The 25333-nt window shown below is 32.6% G+C and overlaps 2 protein-coding genes and 1 pseudogene across 3 annotated transcripts in view; all 3 read right to left on the bottom strand.

The window, feature by feature from the left end:
- The window catches only part of LOC125867008 (endoglucanase 25-like), a 237868-nt gene that overhangs the window by 4244 nt on the left and 208291 nt on the right, over nt 1–25333 (bottom strand). The window lies entirely within an intron of this gene.
- Nucleotides 1–25333, bottom strand: part of LOC125867017 (suppressor of mec-8 and unc-52 protein homolog 2) — a 460057-nt gene that overhangs the window by 371550 nt on the left and 63174 nt on the right. The window lies entirely within an intron of this gene.
- On the bottom strand, nt 6742–14132 carry LOC125868795 (uridine nucleosidase 1-like; annotated as a pseudogene).

The raw sequence follows: 25333 nt of genomic DNA, 5'->3' as shown, positions 1-25333 counted from the left end.
CTTTGCTTTACACATATAAATGGTATGAGCCATATTTACTCTCAACATTATTACTAAAACTGAGAAAAAAAATAAGATTATGATTGATTTTCATGACAAGTAGTAGTCATCCATCCTTCATTTTTTCCCCACATCTACCCTAATTATTTTGGATGTCTCAAAATTTTCTACATGTTGAATGACGAATGTACATCAATCTTCAACTTTTCAACAGTGGTCTAAGCATACAAGTGTAGCATCATTGTCACCTTTTCTGAAAGGTTAAACACACGTTAGATCATGTTCCTTAAAACTTTTGACTTTTCAAAACTTGGAAAAAAAATTAGAGTTAAAGTTATAATATGATAATGGCATAATTTTTTTCACCTAATCATATTGGACTTAATATATACTAGAATTACATGTTATTGTGGGTTAACTCAATTTAAATAGGTTTACTGCGGGTGTGGAAACATAAACTCAAAATAGTAGGGTATGAATTTAAGTATAACTTTAGTTGTGTCAAATTACTTGGACTGGGAAAAGCAAAATGATATCTAATTGGGATTTGTGTTAAAAATAAGAGATTATATTTTCCACTACTAGCTACTCCCTTTGGCTCACATGTTTATGCAGTAAAGATATGATATTTGAGTCTAATTAAAAATTAGCTCATAAAGTTGAAGTGTGAACATTTATAACTGAGGGACTAACATTTGTGAATAATAAATTGGGATGAATATGATGTTGATACTATATAAATATATAATATTTAAACATAACTCTACCCCAAAAGCTAATTCATGAAAAGGGGGAAGGAGGGGGGGGGGGGNGGAAGTTGTCCAAGTCCATATAAGGAGATCAATTTCGCATCCCTTTATTGACGTGGGACTTCTTAACATATCTTTCTCACGTTCTTAAAATTATCATAATTAAAATAAATTTAACTATTTTAATTTATTCTTATTTGTAGTCTTTGAAAATAAGTACTCTCTTCGTCTATTTTTATTTATCCATGTTTAATTTGAATACATTTCGTAAAAACAATAAATTTAAAAGTAACTTTATTATATCACTTTTATTAATAATAAATCATCTGGATGTTGGAGAATAAATAGTAGTATATAATAAGTAAGGATAAAGTAGACACAAATATATAAAAGAAATAGAGACAAATGATAAATTATCTCTTGATTTTTTCAAATTCAATAAATAAAGTTGGATAATTATTTTTAGTATAATGGACAAGTAAAGATGGACGGAGAAAATTATTTTAAGAAAAATAATATGAAATGAAGGAAGTATTACAGTACTCCATCCATTCACTTTTATTTGTCAATTATACTAAAAACATATTTTCATTTTTAGCATATCAAGAGAAAGACATATTTTAATTCCCTCATATTTTACGCTTAATGCAATTACTTTTTTCTCAAATTATTTTCAAGTTCTAAGACTAAATATCAATTAACATAAATATTATAATAAAACACCTATGTCAATTATTATTGCTTAAATGAAATATAAAATTTAAAAGAGAGAAGTTTTCAAAACACTTCTAAACTTGTGTGAATTATTAGTTTTATCTCCGAACTATTGACAGCCTTAAAAACATCCCTTTACTTGACTAACTGAACTTTAATACACCCTTGATCATACAACATGAGTGAAATACACCCTTAAATTCTCGTCAAGTGTAGAAGTTTCAACACTTCTCTCGGCTTTTTATTAAGATTCTCATGCTCCTGCAAGAGTTTGAGAGTCCAGAGGCATATCCAGGATTTTGAGATGATGGGTGCACTATTACGAAAAGGTAGATCTAAGATATAAACTTGATATGTATAATGTTTAGGTTCTTATCACTGAAAACCATTAAATTTTTAAAATTATAGGTCCAGCTTTTTTTATCTATCCAAACCACTTAGAGAGGCGTTACCCAATTTTAGAAAGGAAAATAAATAAAAGATTCAAATTTCTAGACTCACTTAGAGAGGATCACCCAATCATCATCGCACGATATTATATGATACTTCAAGTGTGGGTTCACACATCTATGTTTAAATATTTATTAGAAGTATAACACTACTATATATGGTTTTAGGAGGGGAGTATGGGTTCACGTGAACCTGGTGACTCCTTCTAGATACGCCTCTGTTTGAGACAACTTGTTATGTCATGTGACAGATCATGAGTGTATCTAAATTTAGTTTGACAAGTAAAAAAATATTTTTAAGGCTGTCAATCATTCGAGAATAAAATTAATAATTTATGTTAGGTGTTTTCAATATTTTTTTCTCAATTTAAAATAAATAAGTAAAAATAACGGAGCGGGATGGAGCGGAGAGTAGAACAAAGTTGCTGAAATCGAGGAGGATATGTGTTAATAATCGCCGTACACTATTTATGATCTGGTCTTCATTCTTTGATGATTTTGAGTATAAAAGTGAAGGTGGTCATATTTGTTTTAAGCATTGGTGGCATAAAAAGCAGAAAATAATCATCATAATGTGAAATGTGGAAAAGTAGGTATGAATCCACCAAACAAAAATTAAAGTATCAAATGAAAGTAGAATTTTTTTTCAATGCAAAAATGGAGAAAACACATAGTGGTGGGAGTAATTTAGGAGAGTACTCTTTGCTTTGATTCTTTTCTTTATTCCTTGGCTTTTGGGAAAGTAATTATAGGATATGATCTTGATAGAGTTGGAGTAGGGTTGATTTGTCTTCCAATGATTAAATCACTAATATATTCTTATAATTGTAATCACTAATTATCACTTCATTAAAACTTTTGTCCACCTCACTCTCTTTCCAAAGGATTAACAACATTCTCATGATTTAATTGTTTCGATCTATTTTATTTGTCGTTTTTTTTTATATGTCCCTTAAAAACATTCAAAGGCTCAAATACATCGAAATTTGAGATAAAAGACTCGTCTATACTATTCGTTAATAGTTTGGCTCATTAATATCATTTTCGTTTGAGAAAAGACTCGTTCATGCTATTAATTATTTGTTAACTGCAAATAATTTCAATTGTTAAAATCTATTTTTCACATGTGGTTCATCCCCTCTTTCAAAAGGATTAACAACATTTTCATTTAATTATTCCCATCTAGTATTTCATTTGTAATGTTTTCTTTTGGATGCCCCTTAAAAACACTAGCTAAAAGGTTAATTTGAAATTTATAATACCACTCTTTTTCTTTCTTTCCCACTTGTTTTTTGGTGGCCATATTGAAGTCCCGATTAAATTTGAATCGCACACTGCAGGACTCATTTTGGAGGTAGCGCTCTCAATAGGATTTTCTCCATATCAAAGTTCGAACTCGAAAACATTTGATTAAGGATGAATCCATGCCGATAACCTTATACCAACCTTATTGGAAGTATAGGTATTTTGTCAACAAAAAAATCCTTCGCAAAACCTTGGGCGTTTTTATTTATTTTTGAAAAAAAGAAATTGGTCAAAAAGGAGATAAGAAAGATAAAAATTAAATAAATTGAAGACTGAAAATAAGAAGAAGAAGAAATATGCAGCCTTTTTTACTCTTCATTACTTCCTTTTAAGGAGGGGTTTCTTTGATCAGGGCTCTTTTTTCTAACTTATGGTATGTCTAATCACCTTTTTTAAAAAAATTAATATATAGAAATCGGACACCTGGTGAAAATTTTAAAAAAAAAAAAAAAGAGCAGGAATCATGTGCAAAAGAATATATAGAAAATGTTTTCTTTAATTCATATTGAAGTTAAAGTATATTTTGAAAATAAAAGAAAAAATATATGCAGATATATGACTAAACATTCTTCAATCCCTTTATAATGAACAAAATAAAGGGATGTTTATATTGTTAGGTTTTTTTTAAAATGTTAAGCCTCAAAAGATAACGTGCAATGGGAATGGAAAAATAAAAGAAAAATAAAATTTAGCGAGAATTTATTTTTCCCTTAATAGTAATGAAGAGGATAATTTTTGTGCATATATATATATATATATACCAGATGAGTATTGCCCGTGTTATGCACGGGCCCAACAACGTGAATTATGATGTCATTTATTTGTGTTTAATTTGAATTGTCACCAGAGATCTAGAACCTAAGTTATATTTATATTTGAAAAATATTAGAATATATATATATATATATATATATAACATATTGTTTATATTTATATATAAATACATTGGCATACATGTAAAATACATTGGCATACATGTAAGATTGTTTGATTCGAAAAAAATTCGATTTTCTTTTACAAAATGAAAAGGTCATCCCAATTGTTTGGCACGATATACACTTAAACAAAAATCCACGATTTTATTATAAATTTATTTAATAAATCGGTAATATTTATTTAATAAATCGGCTCGATACAATTCTTCGATTGGTTCAGTCGATTTTTTATATTCATTTTATACCCCTACATACAATCATATATCACACCTATTACTGAAATGACTACTTTTCTATTACTTCCTTTAATACACTTGCAAAATCAAACACAAGCGTATGTGTCATTGACTCATTACTAACTATCCATCATCCTATGCTACATGATTAACACAGTATATCACTTTTCTACCAGTGTTCGTACTTAGTAGTTTGCACTATGAAGACATCAATCACATAGGGATATTGAAAATATTGTCCATGGCCATAATATTTCGCTGCTTTGTACTTTTTAAAGAGCTGCTTCCCTATTCCAAAAAGAGAATAAGAGATTAAACATTGCAAAATAGAAAGCGCTAAACCAATAAAAATCCATAGCGATATTTAAAAATTTACTATGGAGAACATGTGTGTGTGAGAGAGAGAAAATTACTTTGGAGAACACGTGTGAGAGAGAGAAAGCAAGACAACGCATTAAATCAAATTAAAGAACAGTGAAAAAATACTACATATGAGTACTACACTGAATAGTCAAGACTTCAAGTTATACTCCTTTAGAAAGGGGTTGAGGAGGGCACAAAGTTAATAAAGGCCAAAAACCGTTGCTACAATCTAAGGATACATTAAAAATTTAATTGTTTCTCAAACCAATGTAGGATCCTTTCATCATTAAGACTAAACCAATTAACAATTCCTTGTTTTTTCTTTGATAAGCCAATGCTGACAAGAAAAAACTCTATGGAGATGCCGGAAATTAAATTATGCAAACAATGACCAAAATAATTGATCACATTAAGTTCCTTTTAGCATCACATGTTGCAACCAAATTGACACAAAACAATTGATGAAAACAAGCATGTGCAAGAATCAAATTCAAAAAAATGTTTATCATGGCTGAAATAGAAAAAAAATACTTATCTTCTTAAGCATTCATGTGTTGTTCGCTGGATGTTTTAAAAAATAGAAAATGTCGTTCGCTGGATGTTTAATGATCCTTCCTTCTTCAAATTCCTGAAAATCATAGAAGAGGATATACAATAGACTTCACCAACTACCTTATCTCAACCTTGTAGTGTCAACAAGGCAACATTCATGCTAGCTGTTGGTGCTTAACAATATGCACATCTCATGGAATGAAATTTTTGTTTTTAATAAGACTGAAAATGTCGACAGGATGACAAAATACAAGCATGCATAAACTTTTCACTCAGAATTTGTATATTCTTCCTCCTAAGAAGCAAGACCGAATTCAATTTAATGCTCTTTGCTCTATAAAAGAGCACTAACTTAGAAATCTATCATATATGTCTAAACCTACCAATGGTAAAAGACTTATCTTGTCACCTAGGGCTTCTTGTTGTTAGATTCAGTTTAGAATGTTATCAGTTAAACATATCGATTATTGGCTTATACATATGCTAAACAGATAAATAATGAACCAATAAGATATTGGTCACCGCTTATCGATTAGTTGATTATCATTCGTTAATGGAGGCTCGATTATAGGTTCAACAGTATGGGCAATAATTCTTTTTCTTCATATGATTGGATATCTAGAAATCATGATCCCGCCTAGAATAAACTACACCAACTCTCTTGAATTAATGGTCCAAGTTGATAGCATAACTACCCTCACATGCTTTTGACATAGAAGTTACTAAATAATTAGTCTAATATCAATCTTAATCATAGACTCTTAATCACCTCACTTCTTGTCAAATAAGGTCATCAAATTTCCATTCAACGACCAACTCCATGGTGTAGTTGTATTGAAAATAAAAAAGAAAAAAAAAAGGAACCAAACACCCTATTCTAAGTCAGAAATACTTACCTGTTACTAATAAAGTTTCTATTGAAAACATAGCCAATAATGTAATGCTTAAGCATTTATCCAAAGTGATAATAGTATGACTTACAATGTTATAATCCACTTCTTGCGATGAATAAATTTGTGATAAATTTTAAAATTTGACTGGAATAGATATAAAAAGTCGACTCTTATTCATAGTTATCTATCACAATATCCCGATAGCATCTCATGAGTTATAAAATTTTGAAGTATTCACAGAAGTGTAAACAAGATTTTTCCAAAATCATTACCTAAGCTGCCAGGTGACATGTTATGTTCCTCCATCCGACATGGCAACCTGGGACCTTCTCGCATTCGATGATACCTTCTTCATTCTCTAGAGGTGTGTTAATGTCCACTCTGTTTTCCACATTTGCATGTGAAGTAGAACTCCATGATCATTTGGAATGGAGAAACGAAAATTTGATCATATAACAAATCACCACCCATAAAAAGAAAAAATGAATATTCGACAAAAAAACCAACAATTTATACATCAAACACATAGTAACATACTTTTTTTTAAGAGTCTGAGCGCCAATTGATAAGAGATGATCACGAGATAAATGCAAGAAAGTGGTTTAAGAAGCATTGTCGGTCATCCAAAAACAATATAAGAACGCATATATTACCATAGACACCGTCTGATTTCATGTGCCAATCACGGTAAAATTTGCACATATCGCACACAAACTTAGCGTGTTTTCCTTCGGATTGCTTTAGTTCTTCAAGATCAGCATCTAAAAGCAGTAAAGCATACTCTTATTTTAGAGGTGAACAAAATTATTCAAGGTCCAAAATATAGAAGCATTCAACATATTTAAGCAGTGAACATTCACCTTTCAATTTGACTTGTGTTGTAATGTTGATGCCTACAACATCAATATTTGCCCCCGACGTAAACACAACATCAGCAGCCTCAGGGTCCCCATATATCTGCTTTGTCAGCAAACTAAGCAAATGAGTAAACGGTAACAAATTGGATAAGTGAATACAACAAAGACTTTTCTTCAGCTTTGCATACTGAATAAGTGAACATGCAAAAAACGTTTAGCTTGTAGACATTGACAACATTATGAAATGATGTATAATACACAAGAATTCGTAAGAAAGGATCCATATTATACGCAAATTACAAGGATAACTTGTTGTCCACTAAACATTTCTACATAGTGTATGGTATAATATTAAAGACAGACGTTTTGTACAAACATTACAGGACCAGACAACTACATAAACATGTTTCCACATTGTAAGACATTACAACAACAACATGCCAAACGTAATCTCACAAATGGGGCTTGGGAAGGTGGTGTGCATGCAAACCTTACCTCTACCTTTTTGAAGTAGAAAGGTTGTGTCCGATAGACCATTGGCTCAAAAAAGCATATCAACGCAGGTTTGAAAATGGAATTGTAAAACATTGTAAATATTATAGTATTTATATACCCTATTGGGAAAGAAATCACCCACATTTGCTTCTGCGGCAGGATTAACATTTCCTAAAGCAAAGAAGGAATCACCAAGTACAACCACTCTTTTCACCTTGCTTGCAAAGGTAAAAGGTTGTGTCCCTCTTGACAGCCTAACCAACAGATAATGATGAAACTTCTGTTATTGCAAGGGAAAAATTGGAAACTTAAAAATAAAAAATTTTAAGATACGACATACCAAAGCCAAGTTTGTCAATGGTCCTAGTGCAAGTATAGACACTTCACTAGGATATTCAGGAACTTTTTCCACCAAGAATTCAGATGCAGACTTATCGATTTTTTTTTTTTGAATTTGGAGAAGGTAAAAATAAGTTGCCTAATCCATCTTAACCATGAACAAAGTCTACAACACGTGGTTCCCCTCTCTATAGCAAGAAACAAGAGTTTGGTGACAATGTGTTGAGAAGCTACAAGGGAGAAAGGAAAGTAAGCATAAACTGAATTTTTTTTGTGTAAAAGCAATCATCGTTTTTCCTCTTTAATGTATTCTAATATCTATCTACATAGAAAAAACTTTAAAAATTATCTTCATGTTACGTATCTTCAAATGATGCTATAACAATCACTTGTCTCTTTGGAATACATAGTATGTGAGATTGCAAAGAGAAAAAATTGCTACTATTAGAAGGAATATACGTACGGTAAAAATAAAAGCAAATTACCTTCAGCGATTCAGAGCTACCCTCTACCACGGGAACATCCAGATATCCTGCAACTTCACACTATCATTTTGCAAATTAAGTTAATAAAGAAGTAATTGATCGAGAACTTGATCCATAAACATCTAGAAGATGGAAATTTTAAACATGATTAAAAGAGAGAAATTTAGATAAATAAAAAACATACCAAAAGTAATGCTTTAATTCGTCTAGCATCTTTTGTAGTAACGTTGCCAAAGATAGTAGCCAAGCCTATGATCTCAACTTCTAGTGTCTGAAATGCCATTAGTATTGTCATATTATCATCTATTATCAACGAAAACAAAATTAGCTCCAATGTGACAAATGGGAACCACACCAAACATGAAGCTCATCAAGAAACATACATAAATACAACTCAGCCAACTGAATACCTATTACAAGAGAGATACATGTCGATCTTTCTTTTTCATTCACCGGCACAATTTATCCCACATATTTGCGACGACAAAAATGAAAGAATTTCTTGATGTTTTTTCAAGCATCACTAAGTATTATACTTTTATATTTTTCTTGGTTGATGAGTCACCGAGTATCATATTTTTAAGAGTGCAATAGTTTCTATTTGAATGAAACCCAACTTCTATGCCAAGGAGTCATCCTCTTTCACGAAGAAATAGCTTTCCCGGAAAAAGAGATTTCAGAATAGAAAGGGCTAGGGGTGTACAAAATCGAACCGAAAACCGAACCAAATCGCAAATCGAGTCAACCCGAAAAAAAACCCGACTAGTGATTTGGTTTGACTTGGTTTGGTTTTGAAAAAAAAAACCCGACTATATTTGGGTTGATTTGGTTTTAACTAAAAAAAACCAACCCGAGACCAAACCAACCCGAATTTATATATATAATTTTAAAATTTTATTTTATACATAAAAATATTTACTTTGATATAATTTTTGAATATTTCTCATACTTTTCCATAGTTTTTATCTTTTAATATATTATTTCAAGTTTGAAACTTAGAATTATGAACGGGCCAATAAAGATTATAGTCCACAGATGTTGGTAATTATAATAAAGCTTAAATCAAAATCAAATTAATACTAATGCAAAAAGAAAATCAATTCAACACTAAGAATGACAATAATATTGAATATTTGTTCTTTAGTTTTACATTGGTTTAGACAATTAAAATACATAATCTAATTTTAATTTTCTTTAATATTTAGTCATGTAACTAATACTTATTAAACTTAATTTTAGCATGATTTAGTACTTTTAAATTATGATCATTTTCATTATGACTTGTTAATTTGCAATATTTTTTTACGCGATTTCATTATTATTATTTTTGTTGGATATTTTAGTGTCATTAATCATATCATAATGTGTTATATTTTTAAGAAACATCTTAGATAGTTGTATTTTAGTAGGACTAAAGAAATATTTGAAGTACAAGTAAATTATATGTTTGTATGAATACTTTACCGGAAAAACCCGAAAAAACCCGAGGTTGAAAAACCCGAGTTTTATTGATTTGGTTTGGTTTGGTTTATAAATTTAAAAATCCGACACAAATGATTTGGTTTGATATTTGAAAAACACGAACCAACCCGGCCATGTACACCCCTAAAAAGGGCAAATTTCTCGATCTGGGAAACCTCATCAAGTATGCTCTTTTGGGATAAGGAAGAGAACGGAAGGAAATCAGACGTTCAAGGAAAACATCCTGCTTGACCTTAGCATTCGTCTCTTAGGTTAGACTGTAAAGAAAAGAAATCAGAGAGAAATCAAGGAGAGACGAAGAAAGGGAAGGAATGATCAACAAGTGTGTAGAGCAAAAGATCTGTTATAAGTCAAAAATACCTCACTTTTGTTTTAAATAACTAAAAACTGAAAAATTTGTCTAACTTTTGCTGCGAAATGTACAATATGATTAAGTTGTGGTCGTCCTAGCTCTTCATGCTTCTATATAGTAAGTAGATAGATAGAAATATATATATAGAAGCACTTATTCAAGTTTTTAAGAAGTTTAGAAGAAATTCTCCCCTCGAATTGTTATCGTCACTTTCTTGGTTGCAGGCTTGCAGCAAATGTATTGATAGATAAATGTTTTTGGACAAAATTTAAATTGTTAATTTATGTGATTTATAATATTTTTACCTAATTTTCAAATAGTATTTGTTACTCTCGTCTCAATCTATGTAATACAGATAGAATTTCAAGAGTTAACAAAAAATTTAAATATAATGAAACACCATGAATACTTTTAGTGAGAGTAGAAAGATAGAAACACGTCAATACTATTCTTATAATATTGTCAACATACTACATCAAAATATAAATTGCTTTAATACTAAGCATTTGCCTAAATATCTTTCTCATGACGACAATAAAATGATCAATACTTCCCCTATCCCTAATTACTTGTCCACTTTTGAATTGATAGTACTTATTATGAAAACAATGATTGACATAGTGAGTTATCATTTTACCCATATTAATTATGAAATGGATGAATTAAAAATTTAAGTTTTTCAAAAAGCTCTACCTTTTTTAAAATTAATTAATTGATCATAGGTATTTTTTTTTTAATTAATATAGCTCCCACCTCACCATCCCTCACTCCTGCCTCCAACAATATTTGCTAAGATTATATATAAATAGTTTTAATAATATTTTTGATTACGCAACGAACACAGAAAAGTAAGAAAATCACTTATTTTTCTTTAAACACATTTTCCTTAATATCGTACCCTAAGATAGAAAATTAAGAAAAATGTTAATAGCTCAATTGATTGGCTACCTGTCTCCCACTTTGTTGATGAGATTTCGATTATTCATCTTCTAATCCCTTTCCTTGCCTCCAAATTTTGAAAAACAAATTTATGGAAATTGTTTTAAAAATATATAAGCAGAATCCAGGTGGGTTTTGGTATGAAAGAAAATATTTTTCATTTTTCTCATATTTGGTTGACTTAAACGTTTTGTAAACATTTTTTCAATATATTTATTTTGTTCAAATTTAAGTGAAATGACGTCTCTTCTTAAATAAGAAAAATATCTTTCAAAATTCTTTTTCAACCTATCTCAACCATGACATGAGTCTTGTCTCCTAATCCACACCTATGTCCTGCTTCCGACCCCAATATTGATCCAACACTTGACTTCCATCCTACTCGGGCCCAGATGATGCTAAAGTTGAGAGTCGAGAGTCGAGACCTGAGTCGAAATTGGGGTCGGGGTACTAGGTGGGATATGGAGTCGGATCATAGATTGGCGTTCAATCTCGGGTTGAGGTCGGATCCTTAGTCCTGAGTCAAGGACTTATCCCAAGTCGGGGCCATCGGGGCCTGTGTTGGGGTTGGAATTTGGATCTCGAATCGAAGTTAGGAGTCGAGAATTGAGTTAGGATCGAATCTAATGTCATCTTATTTTTCCAAATTATACCAAAATGCTTTCTGGATAAAAAAAATTTTTACTAATAATTTAATTTCTATTTTTCCTTTTATGTATAGAAATTTCAACTAATTCATTCTACAACTTTTAGATTATTTTTTTTCCTTTGCCTTATCTACAACATCTATTATTATTTTTCAATTTGCCTTATTCTAAAATATCTTGACCACTCTAGAGTCCTCAAAGGATAAAATAAAACCCAAAATAAAGTTTGTGAATGGTGATGATAATTTAACACTAGTGATGACCATAGTTGACAGTAGCAATAATGATTGTCTAGTGATAGAGATGGAGGTCCGGATTTTGTCTTAACCTGTAAAAGTAAAACCTGCCCCGCCCCGTTAGCCCCACCCACATCATAACATATTAACCTGCATAAATTAGCCCCACCCACTACTGCCCTGTTTTTGTTTTTTTTTTTAAAAAAATAAATTTAAAAAGTAGTTTTTAAAAAAATAATATTTTTATCAGAAAATGGGGCATTTTACATTTTTTGTAACGATCCATTTCATCGTTATGGCAGTTCTCAGAATTAATGTATTGACATAATTTATAAATGCGTCTGTTAACTTGGTCTTATTTCATATTTATGTCCTTCAACTTTGGGTTTCTACAAGAAGACGCTTAAATTTCTATAAAGTTGAACAAGTAGACACATGAGTCCTACATGACATAATACACGTAGGACACTATGTAGGATGTAAATAGATGTTACGTAGGATAATATGTGTGTCTAATTGTTCAACTTTATACAAATTTATGAGTCTATGCACACTCAAAATTAAAGGACATAAATATGAGTAGAATTTGCCTGAGACTTGGTAAAGATTCAAGCAAGACCAATTGACCATTTTTTGTTGGAAATCAGGTGTTGTGGGGGTAGGGATCTGAATCGTCTGCCGTCAGTGGTATAGTGTTTGAAGATTGAATTTTTTTATTATATTAGTTGAGAGAATTAGTGATCCATAGAAATTTTCGAAATGAGAAACGGATTAGTAGAACTTCGGTTATGACAATTTTGAGGATGCGACATTCTTATGTTACGTTGTACGAAATTTCTGAGTGTGTTGTGAAATGAGGGAGTAGAAGGGTTTCGTCGTGGCGGCCTCTGTTACTCCCAAAATACACACAAGTGTACGTGGTCCCACAAATAGTATAGATTATTCAAGAAACGAGTTATCGTTCCCAAGGGACTTATGATCAACTTATATTCACTCAATTCTACAACTAAAAGTAACCAAGTAACCTTTTTAAGAGTTGTTGATTTAGTTAAGAATCTACTAATAATTATGCACTAAATGAAAGTAACTAATTGTGAACAACTTTGATATAATATGGTTCAAGCAAGTTTAAAAACAATTCCAGGGCTGCAGCATACATTGAATATCATGCATCATATCATCGGCTTAGAATTCACTTCAGTTGTCAAATTATTGGTTTATAGGGTTGATAGTATGGTCCGGGTGGTTCGCCTCTCGCCGCCTACCCCAGTTAGCCATCTAACTACATCGTTGAGCGGAGAATAAATAAACTAACTGGCGAGCATGTATATTTCATCCTATTTCGTAACTAAGCAAGGTGTTCGTCTGGGCGTCACTCCTGAACACTAATCACCTCAATTTAATGGGTGGACCGAGCTCTATATATCCCCTGGTCTATCTAATCCCTCCTCATTCGATTTTAAGATTAGACACTAGATTTATTTTATGGTGCGCAAGCATATAATAGTAAAATAAGAATATAGAAGTAATTTGGATTGACAACCGAAAATCAATTCATAAAGCCTCAAACATTCAGCACATAATTCATAGCTATAGCCTCAGAACTAGGGCGTTTAGCTACTCATGCTATTAGAAAACAAGAAAATACTATAGTTCATGCAATTTCTGGAAAATAGAAGAGTTAAAGGATTAAAACCTATTACAAACTTGAATTCTTGCCCTTGCCCACTAAATCAAAAGTCGAACCCTTATTATGGAACCCTAAGGATCTATTTATACTAGAAGGAAAAGTTGGGAACCAATCCTACTCAAATTAGGAATCCTATTTAATGTTAAAAACTTGGAAAAGTCGGAGAACAGGTGGCGTGTCGCTCCCCTTATAGCGCCTCAAGGTTTCTTCACTCGTTTAGCTCTTGGCACGCCGCGCCAAGCAGAGCGCCTGAGCAGCGCCTCTGAGGTTTCCTTTCTAGCGCGTCGCGCCTCTCAGTACGTCGCAACAGGTTCTATGAAGTACCACCAGTGGCGCACCACACCAACCAGTGCGCCAACCACTGGTGGTTTTTGCCTTAGCCATTTTCTTGCATCTCCTTGCTCCTTCTTCCATCAAGATTTCCTGAAACAACTAATAACATGTGTAAGTATGCAATCATCACAAGTTAACTAAAATTCAAGCTAATAACTCAAGATCGTCATCAAACATCATCACTTCGTGGGCCAATTTCGACTACTTAGGTATATAAATATGCCTAATATCAGCCTCAACCAAAGCAAAAACCATCACAGCGACCATCTGTCCGTCGTAGCGGCCTCAGCCAAGCTGATGGCCATTACAGTGACTGATTTTCCGCCATAGCGGAGCCACTGTAGTGGGATGGGACTGTCATAGCAGCCTCCGACAACGTTTTTATGTCCAAGTCACATTTTAAACATTGTTTTCTCCTTAGCATCCAAATACTCCTTCCTAGGCTTGAGAGAGGCAATTTTCTACCTGTTAGGGTTCTTTTTTATCGTCAAGGTAAGTAATCTTCATAAAATACAATCCACCTTTACTATCGTTCTGAACTTATTGATAACATGCTTTCCTATGATTGAGTGTATACGATCTCCCTAGAAACAAATAAGTTATATATAACATTAACATAGTTTAAATTAAGGCATAATACATAAATATGCCCTTTAACTTGACCTTTGCTCATATTTATGTCCTTCAACTTTGAATATGCACAAGTAGACACTTAAACTTGTATAAAGTTGAACAAATAGACACACACATCCTATGTGACATCCTACATGACAATTTGTGTCCTACGTGTATTATGTCACGAAGGACTCATGTGTCTACTTAATACAAGTTTAAGTGTCTACTGGTGCACACTCAAAGTTGGAGGACATAAATGTGAAATCAGGTCAAGTTAAATGACACATATATGTATTATGCCCTTTTTAACTACTATGAGATAAATTGCACTACTTAAGAAGAAGACATAATACATAAACATGTCCTTTAACTAATTGGCCTCAACTGACATCTATGCCCTTTAACTTTGGGTGTGCACAAGTAGACAGTTAAACTTGTATAAAATTGAATAAATAGACATATTTTCCTACATAACATCCTACATGAAAATTTTGTGTCCTATGTGGCATCCTGCATGACAATTTTGTATCATATGTGGCGTCCTAGGTGTATTATGTCACGTAGGACACGTGTGTTTACTTGTTCAATTTTGTACAAGTTTAAGGACACTTGAGCACACCAAAAGTTGAATGATATATATAGATACCGACTGACGTCAAATTAAAAAACATATTTAAGTATTAAACCAACTTGGAAAGGATCAAAAGGTAATATTAAAACAATTTATCCTTAAATATCTTACTTTTATATTGGACTAGAAAGATTATTAAAAAAAAAGACATTTTTTTTAAATCCACTAAAAATGAAAATAAACAAACCAATTGAAAGACAAGAACTATATATATATATATATATATATATATTATTATTATTATGGCATAATATATAAATATTCATTTTAACTTGGTTTCAGTTGACATCTATGTCCTTCAACTTTGAGTGTGCACAAATAAATTCTTAAACTTGTATAAAATTAAACAAGTAGAATATCCATCCTATGTGGCATAATACACGTAGGACTCCATGTAGGACACAAATTGTCATTTAAAAGCCACGTAGGACACAAGTCTCTATTTTTCAATTTTATACAAGCTAAGGTTCTACTTGAACACTCCCAAAGTTAGAGGACCTATATTCTAGCCGAAACAAAGTTAAATAACATATTTAGGTAATATACCTATAAATATTCTAAAACCCTAAACCCGCATAATACATAAATATGTCTTTTAACTTGACTTCAATTGGTATTTATGCCCTCAAACTTTGGGTATACATAAGTAGACACTTAAAACTTGTATAAGTTGAACAAGTAGACACACATGTTCTATGTGACATCATACACGTAGGACACAAAATTATCATGTAGCATGACACAAATGACGATGTGTCTATTTGTTTAATTTTTTATACAAGTTTAACTGTCTACTTGTGGATACCCAGAGTTGGAACACATAAATGTCAGTTAATGTCAAGTTAAAGGGCGTTGTGATTTATGCAATTTTGATGATTGACAAAGAAAGATGAAACACGTTGGTCAACATGGTCCAAAGGTACACTGTCGCGAGTAATTGAATTCAGGAAAGCTTTTAAAATAAATAAAGACGGGTGCAGAAATCAAGAAATGAATAATGTTAATTTCGTGATAAAACACAAGAAATCAAACAAGTGATGAATTGGCGAAAAAAAGTCAATGAGTTTGATTTGAAGAAGGAGTCTAAGGAGGTAATAAATTTTAATTGAATAAGGAGTCTTACTTGAAGAAGTACTCTTCAAGTTACATCGAATTGAAGAGTTGGATTTGATTACAATACAAAATAATTAATGAATCTTATTTGAAGAAGGAGTCTAAAGAAGCAAGAAGTTTGAAATACAAAATGAGTCTTACTTGAAGTAGAACTCTAAGTCAAGAGAATCAAGTCAATGAGGAGTTTAAAGTGAGCAATAACTTGTTGAAGGATAAAATAGTAACATCACTAAGCTAGTAAGTTAGTCATCTTAGTGGTTAAGTTAGTTACAACTTCTAATCAAGAAGTTAGTTACACTAAGATTCCCTATTAGCTTTCATTATATATACTTCTGTACCCAAATCAGAAACAAAACACTTGAATGATAATCAATGAGAATTCCTTCTTTCCGATTCTTCTTCTTCTCTTTATTTCACTAACAAGTTCATGGTATCAGAGCAAAAGATCTTACTCTGTTGAAAGCTGATTTCAATTACAAGTCAGTGCTTATTGCTTCCACTAATCAAGTGTTGGTTCATTCAAGTGTAGAAGTAAAAGAATTAAGCAAATCTCTGGGAAAATGGCTGGACACGGTAGAGTTCAAGATGAGCCAATAACAAATGTAAATCGAGTTGTTCCCATACAAGAAATTGATTACAATTACCCACTGTTCCTATCTCCATCAGATGTTAGTGGAAATCAAATCATTTTCTTCCAGCTGACAGGTATGGAGAATTATGCAATCTGGTTTTGATCTATGTGTATTGCTCTGTTGGGTAGAAATAAACTGGGAATGGTAGATGGTTCATGTAATAAAGAAATGTACAGTGAAAATCTGTGGAATCATTGGGAACGAGTTGATGCCATTGTGCAATCTTGGTTAATGAACTCTGTTTCTAAGAGTTTACTTGGGGGCATAATATATGATTCCACTGCAAGAGCAGTGTGGCGAGATCTACAAGAAAGGTTCACCAAGATAGATGGTTCAAGAACTTTTAATTTGCATAAGGAGATAACCACACTAACTCAAGACACTAATTATGTATCTGTCTATTTCTCCAAATTCAAGACATTTTGGGAAAAATTTGAGGCCTTGGTACCACCACCAAACTGTGACTGTAATAGGTCGAAGGAGTTCATAATACACATGCAAAAGTTGAAACTGTTTCAGTTCTTGATGGGGCTAAATGACTCCTATAATCAAGCAAGAAGTCAAATATTGCTCATGAGTCCATTACCCTCAATCAATCAGGCTTATGCCATGGTAGTGGGTGATGAAAACCAGAGGTCTGTGTCAGCTACAGCTGGAATGTTGGGTCCAAACCCAATGACACACTCGAGCAACTATGAAGTTACTATGTACAACAGGACAGGTGGAGGTCAAAGATTCACAAGGAACTCTCATCTATATTGTGAGGTGTGTAAAATAAGAGGACACAACAAGGAAAATTGTTGGAAAATAATGGGATATCCACCAGAGTTCAAGTACAAAAAGAAAAAACCTTCTGAAGGTGGGAGTACAACTTACAATGTGATTGCAAAAAAGAGCCCAAAAAATAAGGTAACACATGCTGAAGGTACACATAAGTCACAACCAGGGTTCATATATGGTACCAATACAAATGTGCATAGTCAGGGTCAAAGTACAGGTAGCATGGATCAAATTCAGTCCAAGCTAAGTCATGTGGATGCTAGTTATTTCACACAAGAGCAATATAATCACATAGTGCAGTTGCTAACTCAACACAGTCCTCAAGTCAGAAATGATCATGTATCTAACACAGCTGCAAATACTGCAGGTATGGTTGACTCCATGCCTATGAAAGTATCTCACAATCCTACTTGGATTGTGGATACACGAGCAATCAATCATATGACTTCAAACTTAGAGTTGCTAAGTAAATTGCCAATCAATAAAATAGACAATCATAGAATTGTATAACTACCTAATGGGGATGAAATACATGTTACACATACTGGGTTAAGTGTTATATCTGATAAGAGTATTGTTTCTAATGTGTTGTATGTACCACATTTTAAGTTCAATTTGCTTTCAGTTTCAAAACTAATAAGAGAGCTACAATGTTTTGCTTCATTATTTTCTGACTTTTTTGTCTTGCAGGATCTCTTCACTGGGAGGGTGAAGGAGATTGGTAAAGAGGAGAATGGGTTATATTGGCTACTGAGTAAAGATGCAAGAAGACCTATCAACTTAATTGCTCAAGAGTCTAATGGTGTATCAAATATCAAAGTAGATATGAGTCTTTCAAACAAAATACTAGGACACACATCTACTTCAATATTACACAAATTGTTTGCTACTGATCTTTCTACTATTAGAAGTCAAATAGGAGATTGTGTAGTTTATCCTTGTGCTAAGCAGTGTAGATTACCATTTCAAACTAGTAGTATAAAAAGTAATAGTTGTTTTGAATTGATTCATGTAGACCTTTGCACTACAAGAAAATGTTGAATTACATGGGGATTAGTATGAAAATTTATAGGAAAATAAGTTTCCTGTGAATTTTCATACTAATCCCTAGAAAAATTCCCATGTAATTAACATTTTTTCTGTAGTGTTGGGGTCCTTATAAAACTAATACATATGATGGACACAAATATTTCTTAACAATTGTAGATGATTACTCAAGATATACATGGTTGTTTCTTTTAAGACAAAAGTCTGATGATTGTGTTTCACTCTAATACTTTATGAATTATATTAGAAATCAGTTTGATAAAACAGTAAAGATAGTTAGAATTGATAATGGCACTGAGTTCATTAACTCAATTTGTGATCATTTGTTTAACCAACTAGGAATTATTCATCAAACTACATGTGTGTACACACCCCAACAAAATGGAGTGGTTGAGAGGAAATATAGACATATCTTGGAAGTAACTAGGGCCATCAGGTTGCATGCTAATATACCTATACAATTTTGGGGACATTGTGTCCTGGCTGCAGCATATTTGATAAACAGGCTACCTAGTTTAGTGTTAAAGGGTAAAACACCTTTTAGCAAACTCTATGACAAAGAACCTTCATTTTCTCATCTATAAGTACTAGGGTATTTATGCTTTGCTAGAGTGCCAAATCAACATGATAATCTTGGATCAAGATCTAGAATTTCTGTACATATGGGATATTCAGAGGTACAAAAAGGCTATATTTTATATGATTTAACTGATAAAGTATTTTTTGTTAACAGGGATGTAATATTCAATGAAACAATGTTTCCATTTTTCAAAGAAAAGACATCTTGTGTTCAAAGATACTCATTCCACTTTAGATCATTCAGTTCAATGGTCCAACATTCCTATTTACCAGTCTGAACAATGTATAGGTGTTGAAGGAAGGTCAAGGACAACAAATGATGAAACTAGAGAGGAGGATCAACATAATGGTGAGCTAAGGGTTGGGTTGAATAAAGAACCATTGCATGAGCTAAGGGCTGAGTTGAATCATGAAGAGCCATTGCAGGTATCTGTACAACCATTTACTGATAACAATCAACAAAATAGAAAATCTGCAAGAAGCAGTAAACCACTTATTTGGATGAAATATTTTGTATCTCTCAACATTCATAAGGGTTCAGGCTGATGTGGTATTCAAAACTACGTGAGTTATGATAAGATATCAGACAAGTATAATGCATACATAACTGCATTTTCAAACAATGTAGAACCAAAGTCTTATGCAAAAGCTGCCATAGATCCAAGATGGATAGAAGCTATGAAGTCTGAAATTGAAGCATTGCAAAGCAATCATACTTAGGACATAGTGACTCTTCTTGAAGGAAAAACTCCAATAGGGTGCAAGTGGATATTCAAAGTAAAATATAAATCCACATGAGAGGTAGAAAGGTTTAATGCCAGGCTGGTGGCTAAAGGCTACAACCAACAAGAAGGAATTGACTATCAGGAGACATTTTCTCATGTAGTAAAGATGAAGACTGTTAGGTCTGTGTTGGCATTAGCTGCACAAAATCAGTGGCATGTATATCAAATTAAATGGATGTATTTAATGCATTCTTGCAAGGGGACTTGTTTGATGAAATATATATGGAAATGCCACAAGGATTCACAAGCCAGGGGGAGAAGCAAGTATGCAGACTTGTGAAGTCAATATATGGGTTGAAACAAGCCCATAGGCAGTGGAATACTAAATTGTCTGAGGCACTATTGCAGCTAAAGTTTAGACAAGGTGATTATGATCCGTCTATGTTCATCAAGAAAGACGAATCTGGAATAGTGATTATTTTTGTATATATGGATGGTATGCTAGTTACAGGAGACATTCTAAAAGTTGTGGAAGAAACAAAAGGAAAGTTAAAACAGGCTTTCAAAATGAAAAACCTTGGAGAACTGAGGTACTTCTTAGGCATTGAGTTTGCCAGGTCTGACCAAGGTATACTTATGCATAAGAGGAAGTACACATTGGAACTTATATCATAGGCAGGACTGAGCAATTCCAAACCAGCTTCAACCCATTGGACATAAATGTCAAGTTAATAACCAAGCAGTTTGATGATTACATCAGATCAGAAAGCTCAGAAAATTCCAACACAAATGATCTGCTAGTAGATCAAGGAGCATACCAAAGACTGATAGGAAAATTGTTGTATCTAACTGTGACAAAACTTGATATAACATTTGGGGTCAATACTTTAAGTTAGTTTCAACAACCAAAAAAATCCCACATGGATGTTGCTCCAAGGATTGTGAGGTATGTGAAGAACCAACATGGTCTAAGCATTCTAATGTCCAACAACAAGAACACTACATTGTAATATGCTACATAGTCAAGTGGTGAATCCTTGATAGCTTGGAAGTCTAAGAAACAAACTACAATATCAAGGAACTCTCCAGAAGCAGAATATAGAGCATGGCTGCCACAGCGTCAGAGTTAATATGGCTTATAGGTTNAGCATACCAAAGACTGATAGGAAAATTGTTGTATCTAACTGTGACAAAACTTGATATAACATTTGGGGTCAATACTTTAAGTTAGTTTCAACAACCAAAAAAATCCCACATGGATGTTGCTCCAAGGATTGTGAGGTATGTGAAGAACCAACCTGGTCTAAGCATTCTAATGTCCAACAACAAGAACACTACACTGTAATATGCTACATAGTCAAGTGGTGAATCCTTGATAGCTTGGAAGTCTAAGAATTAAACTAAAATATCAAGGAACTCTCCAGAAGCAGAATATAGAGTATGGCTGCCATAGTGTCAGAGTTAATATGGCTTGTAGGTCTGCTAAAAGATTTAGGAGTGAACTTGAAACTACTTGTAGATATCTACTCAGATAGCAAAACTGCTATACAAATTGCAGCTAATCTAGTCTATCACGAAAGAACAACCCACATTTTAATAGATTGTCATTTTATAAGGAAAAAATAGACAAAGTATTGGTGGCAACAAGGTACATATCAACAAGAGATCAACCAGCTAATTTGCTTACCAAAGGCCTCAATATTGTGCAACATTTATATCTTAATTCCAAGCTAGGGACTTGTAACATTTTCTCACTACCTAGCTTAAGGGGGAGTGTTGAAGGATAAAATAGTAACATCACTAAGCTAGTAAGTTAGTCATCTTAGTGGTTAAGTTAGTTACAACTTCTAATCAAGAAGTTAGTTACACTAAGATTCCCTATTAGCTTTCATTATATATACTTATGTACCCAAATCAGAAACAAAACACTTGAATGATAATCAATGAGAATTCTCTCTTTCTGATTCTTCTTTCTTCTTCTTCTCTTCATTTCACTAACAAGTTCATAACTCTATGAAGAATTGCGCTTAAATAGAGATGAAGTCGTCCAGAATACTTGTGCACTTATAGAGCAAAAAGAGCAATTGAAAAGTTAACCTCGCAAGTGCTACCAATGAATTGAAGGAACACATAGAAGAACTTAGTCCTTAGAGTTTATGTGTTAGCAGTTTTTTTTTTGTGATTGAGTCTTGATGTAATCTTAGTTTAGTGAGTTATAAACTAACTTAGAAGTGTTGTCTTTGTGATAACTTGAAGAGTTGGGAACACATACCTTTGGAGGTTTGTGTTGAAGTTCAGGATTTAGAGTTAGTTCCTAAGGTTACAAGAGTTGTAATTTGAATTCATAACTTGAAGGTTAGGAATTAGAGTTAGCTCCTAGGATTGCAAGAGTTGTAATCTAAATACATAACTTGAAGTTAAGGAATTAGAGTTAGTTCTATAGGTTGCAAAGTTTGTAATCTATATTCTGTGGAGGCTCCGTGATTTAGTGAAGTTGGAGTTAAATCTTGTAGGGATACATGTCGTGGTTTTTTACACCTTTTGAGCTGGGTATTTTCCATGTAAAATATTGTATTTTTACCTACTGTTCTTACAATATTATTTTCCATGTAAAATATTGTGTTTTTACTTACTATGCTTACTGTATTGTTGAAACACATTAGGCAACCTGCTTCACACTTTAATGAAAAGTTAAAGTTAGTAAATTACTTGGTCGTGCAGACTATCAAAAGGGAATGTTTATAAATTATGCCTTTCTGAAAATTTGCACCAAATGCCATAATTCTCCATCCTCCAAAGCTGAAATCCCATTTCTTTTCTCAAACCCCTTTCAAGATTACAAGCTTGTGTTCTTTCTACTTCTCTTAATCTTGTGAAGTAATTTGGAGTTGAGTCAGTGTTTGGTGACACCATGACTTTCGACTCCACTCAACTTCAACAAGGTCAACTGGCTGCAATTCTTGGTCCAAGCCCATTACCATTTGAAACTCTAATTGCTTGATGCCCCGAATGAGTTGACTTAGAGTATAGGCCAAACAAATGAATCGTTTCGAGTCAGGCATTTTTTTTAGTAAGATGGCAGACATAGCTCACTATTCGATTGTTGAGGTCGAATGAATGAGATTAACTAGTTTCAAAGCGAGCAACCCCCACTCCTTGAGTCAATCTTCAACTTAATTCATCAAGCAAACAAACCCCAACTCGCTCACTCTCAAACTCGTTAATCTCATTAGGTCGACCCCAATCGAATTCCTATGTCCTCCATCTTAATGAGTAAATATATGATTTTTACTTGTATCGAACATGAGGAATCGAAATCTATTATCATGAAGTTATGCGACACTATTTCCAAACTAGCTTCCTTGATTTTGCTAGGTAATGGTTGGCTTGAATAGTTACCCATTATGTTCAAATATGTTATTTCTAATTCAGTAAAGGTACAAGCATTGCCTTATTTTTAATATTCTTGCAATTAGCATAGTACGTAGGTGAAATGCTGATTCAGTTTCTCAACATATTACATTTTGTGTTCTTGCACATGCTGAGTAATCCCACTATACCCACATGGTATAATATCAACACTGATCAGTGTATTGTAAATTTAATTGAGTATTTATTGAGCCTAAAGGATTCAGAAAAATTTCAGGACTTGCTGTCATTGATGATGAGGATGTTAACTAAGAAGTTGAATAGTGGTTAAGATGTTACAACTCAATAAGCATTGCAATTGTTGATAGAATTAGAGGGACCGATCCGAGATCCTTCAGGAGGAAAATAGTGGATGTATTGGGTGTAATGTTGTAGATAGTTGAGGTGAATAACTTAGAAGAGGGTGCAAGGCATTGTCAATTAAGTTTGTAATTTCTTTAGCCGAGGCCAGGGAGAAAACACCAGGAATGATAAGGAAGTTGCCACAATTTATAAGTAAGCTGTTTGGTATTTTGTAAAAGATATGTTTCTTGATATTGATGACGAAGTTGTTTGAAACAACGCCAAGGTTGAGAATTAGGTTGTAGGGGAAACAAGTAATTGTAGTGTTGGACAATAATGTTTGGATAGGTTATCTTAGGGGTGTACAAAATCGAACTGAAAATCGACCAATCCGCAAACCGAGTCAAACCGGAAAAAAAACCCGACTAGTGGTTTGGTTTGACTTGGTTTGGTATTGGAAAAAAAACCCGACTATATTTGGGTTGGTTTGGTTTTAACTAAAAAAATCAACCCGAAACCAAATCAACCCGACATTATATATGTAATTTTAAATTTTATTTTATACATAAAAATATTTACTTTGATATAATTTTAAAATATTTCTTATATTATTTCATAGTTTTTATCATTTAATATATTATTTCAAGTTTAAAACTTAGAATTCGGAATGGTCCAATAAAGATTATAGTTCATAGATGTTGATAATTATAATAAAACTTAAATCAAAATCAAATTAATACTAATGCAAAAAGAAAATCAATTCAACACTAAGAATGACAATAATATTGAATATTTGTTCTTTAATTTTACATTGGTTTAGACAATTAAAATACATAATCTAATTTTAATTTTCCTTAAATATTTAGTAATGTAACTAATACTTATTAAACTTATTTTAGCATGATTTAGTACTTTTAAATTATGATCATTTTCATTATGACTTTGCAATATTTATTTTATATGATGATTTCATTATTATTTTTTATTGAATATTTTAGTGTCATTAGTACTCATTTCATATTTTGTGTTATTTTCTTAAGAAACACCTTAGATAATTGTATTTTGGTTGGATTAAAGAAATATTTGGAGCACAAGTTAAATATATGTTTGTATGCAAACTTTACCGAAAAAATCCGAGGTTTATTAGTTTGGTTTGATTTATTCGACACAATGGTTTGGTTTGGTATTTGAAAAACCGGAACCAACCCGAGGTTGAAAAACCCGAAAAAATCCGAATTTTATTAGTTTGGTTTGGTTTATACATTTAAAAATTTTACACAAATGATTTGGTTTGATATTTTAAAAACCCGAACCAACCCGGTTATGTACACCCCTAGGTTATCTATTGCACTAGGTGGTGATACTATTATTCATGTTGCCTTTGAACAGCTTGATGCTTACTTTGGTGTCGTCGAGTGGAAGAAACACCACGCCGCACTCATTGGAATT

Source organism: Solanum stenotomum, chromosome 6 (genome assembly GCF_019186545.1).
Source record: "Solanum stenotomum isolate F172 chromosome 6, ASM1918654v1, whole genome shotgun sequence".
In the NCBI taxonomy this organism is placed as follows: domain Eukaryota; kingdom Viridiplantae; phylum Streptophyta; class Magnoliopsida; order Solanales; family Solanaceae; genus Solanum; species Solanum stenotomum.
Note: the sequence above shows the minus strand (reverse complement) of the source record. Positions and strands in the feature narration are given on the sequence as shown.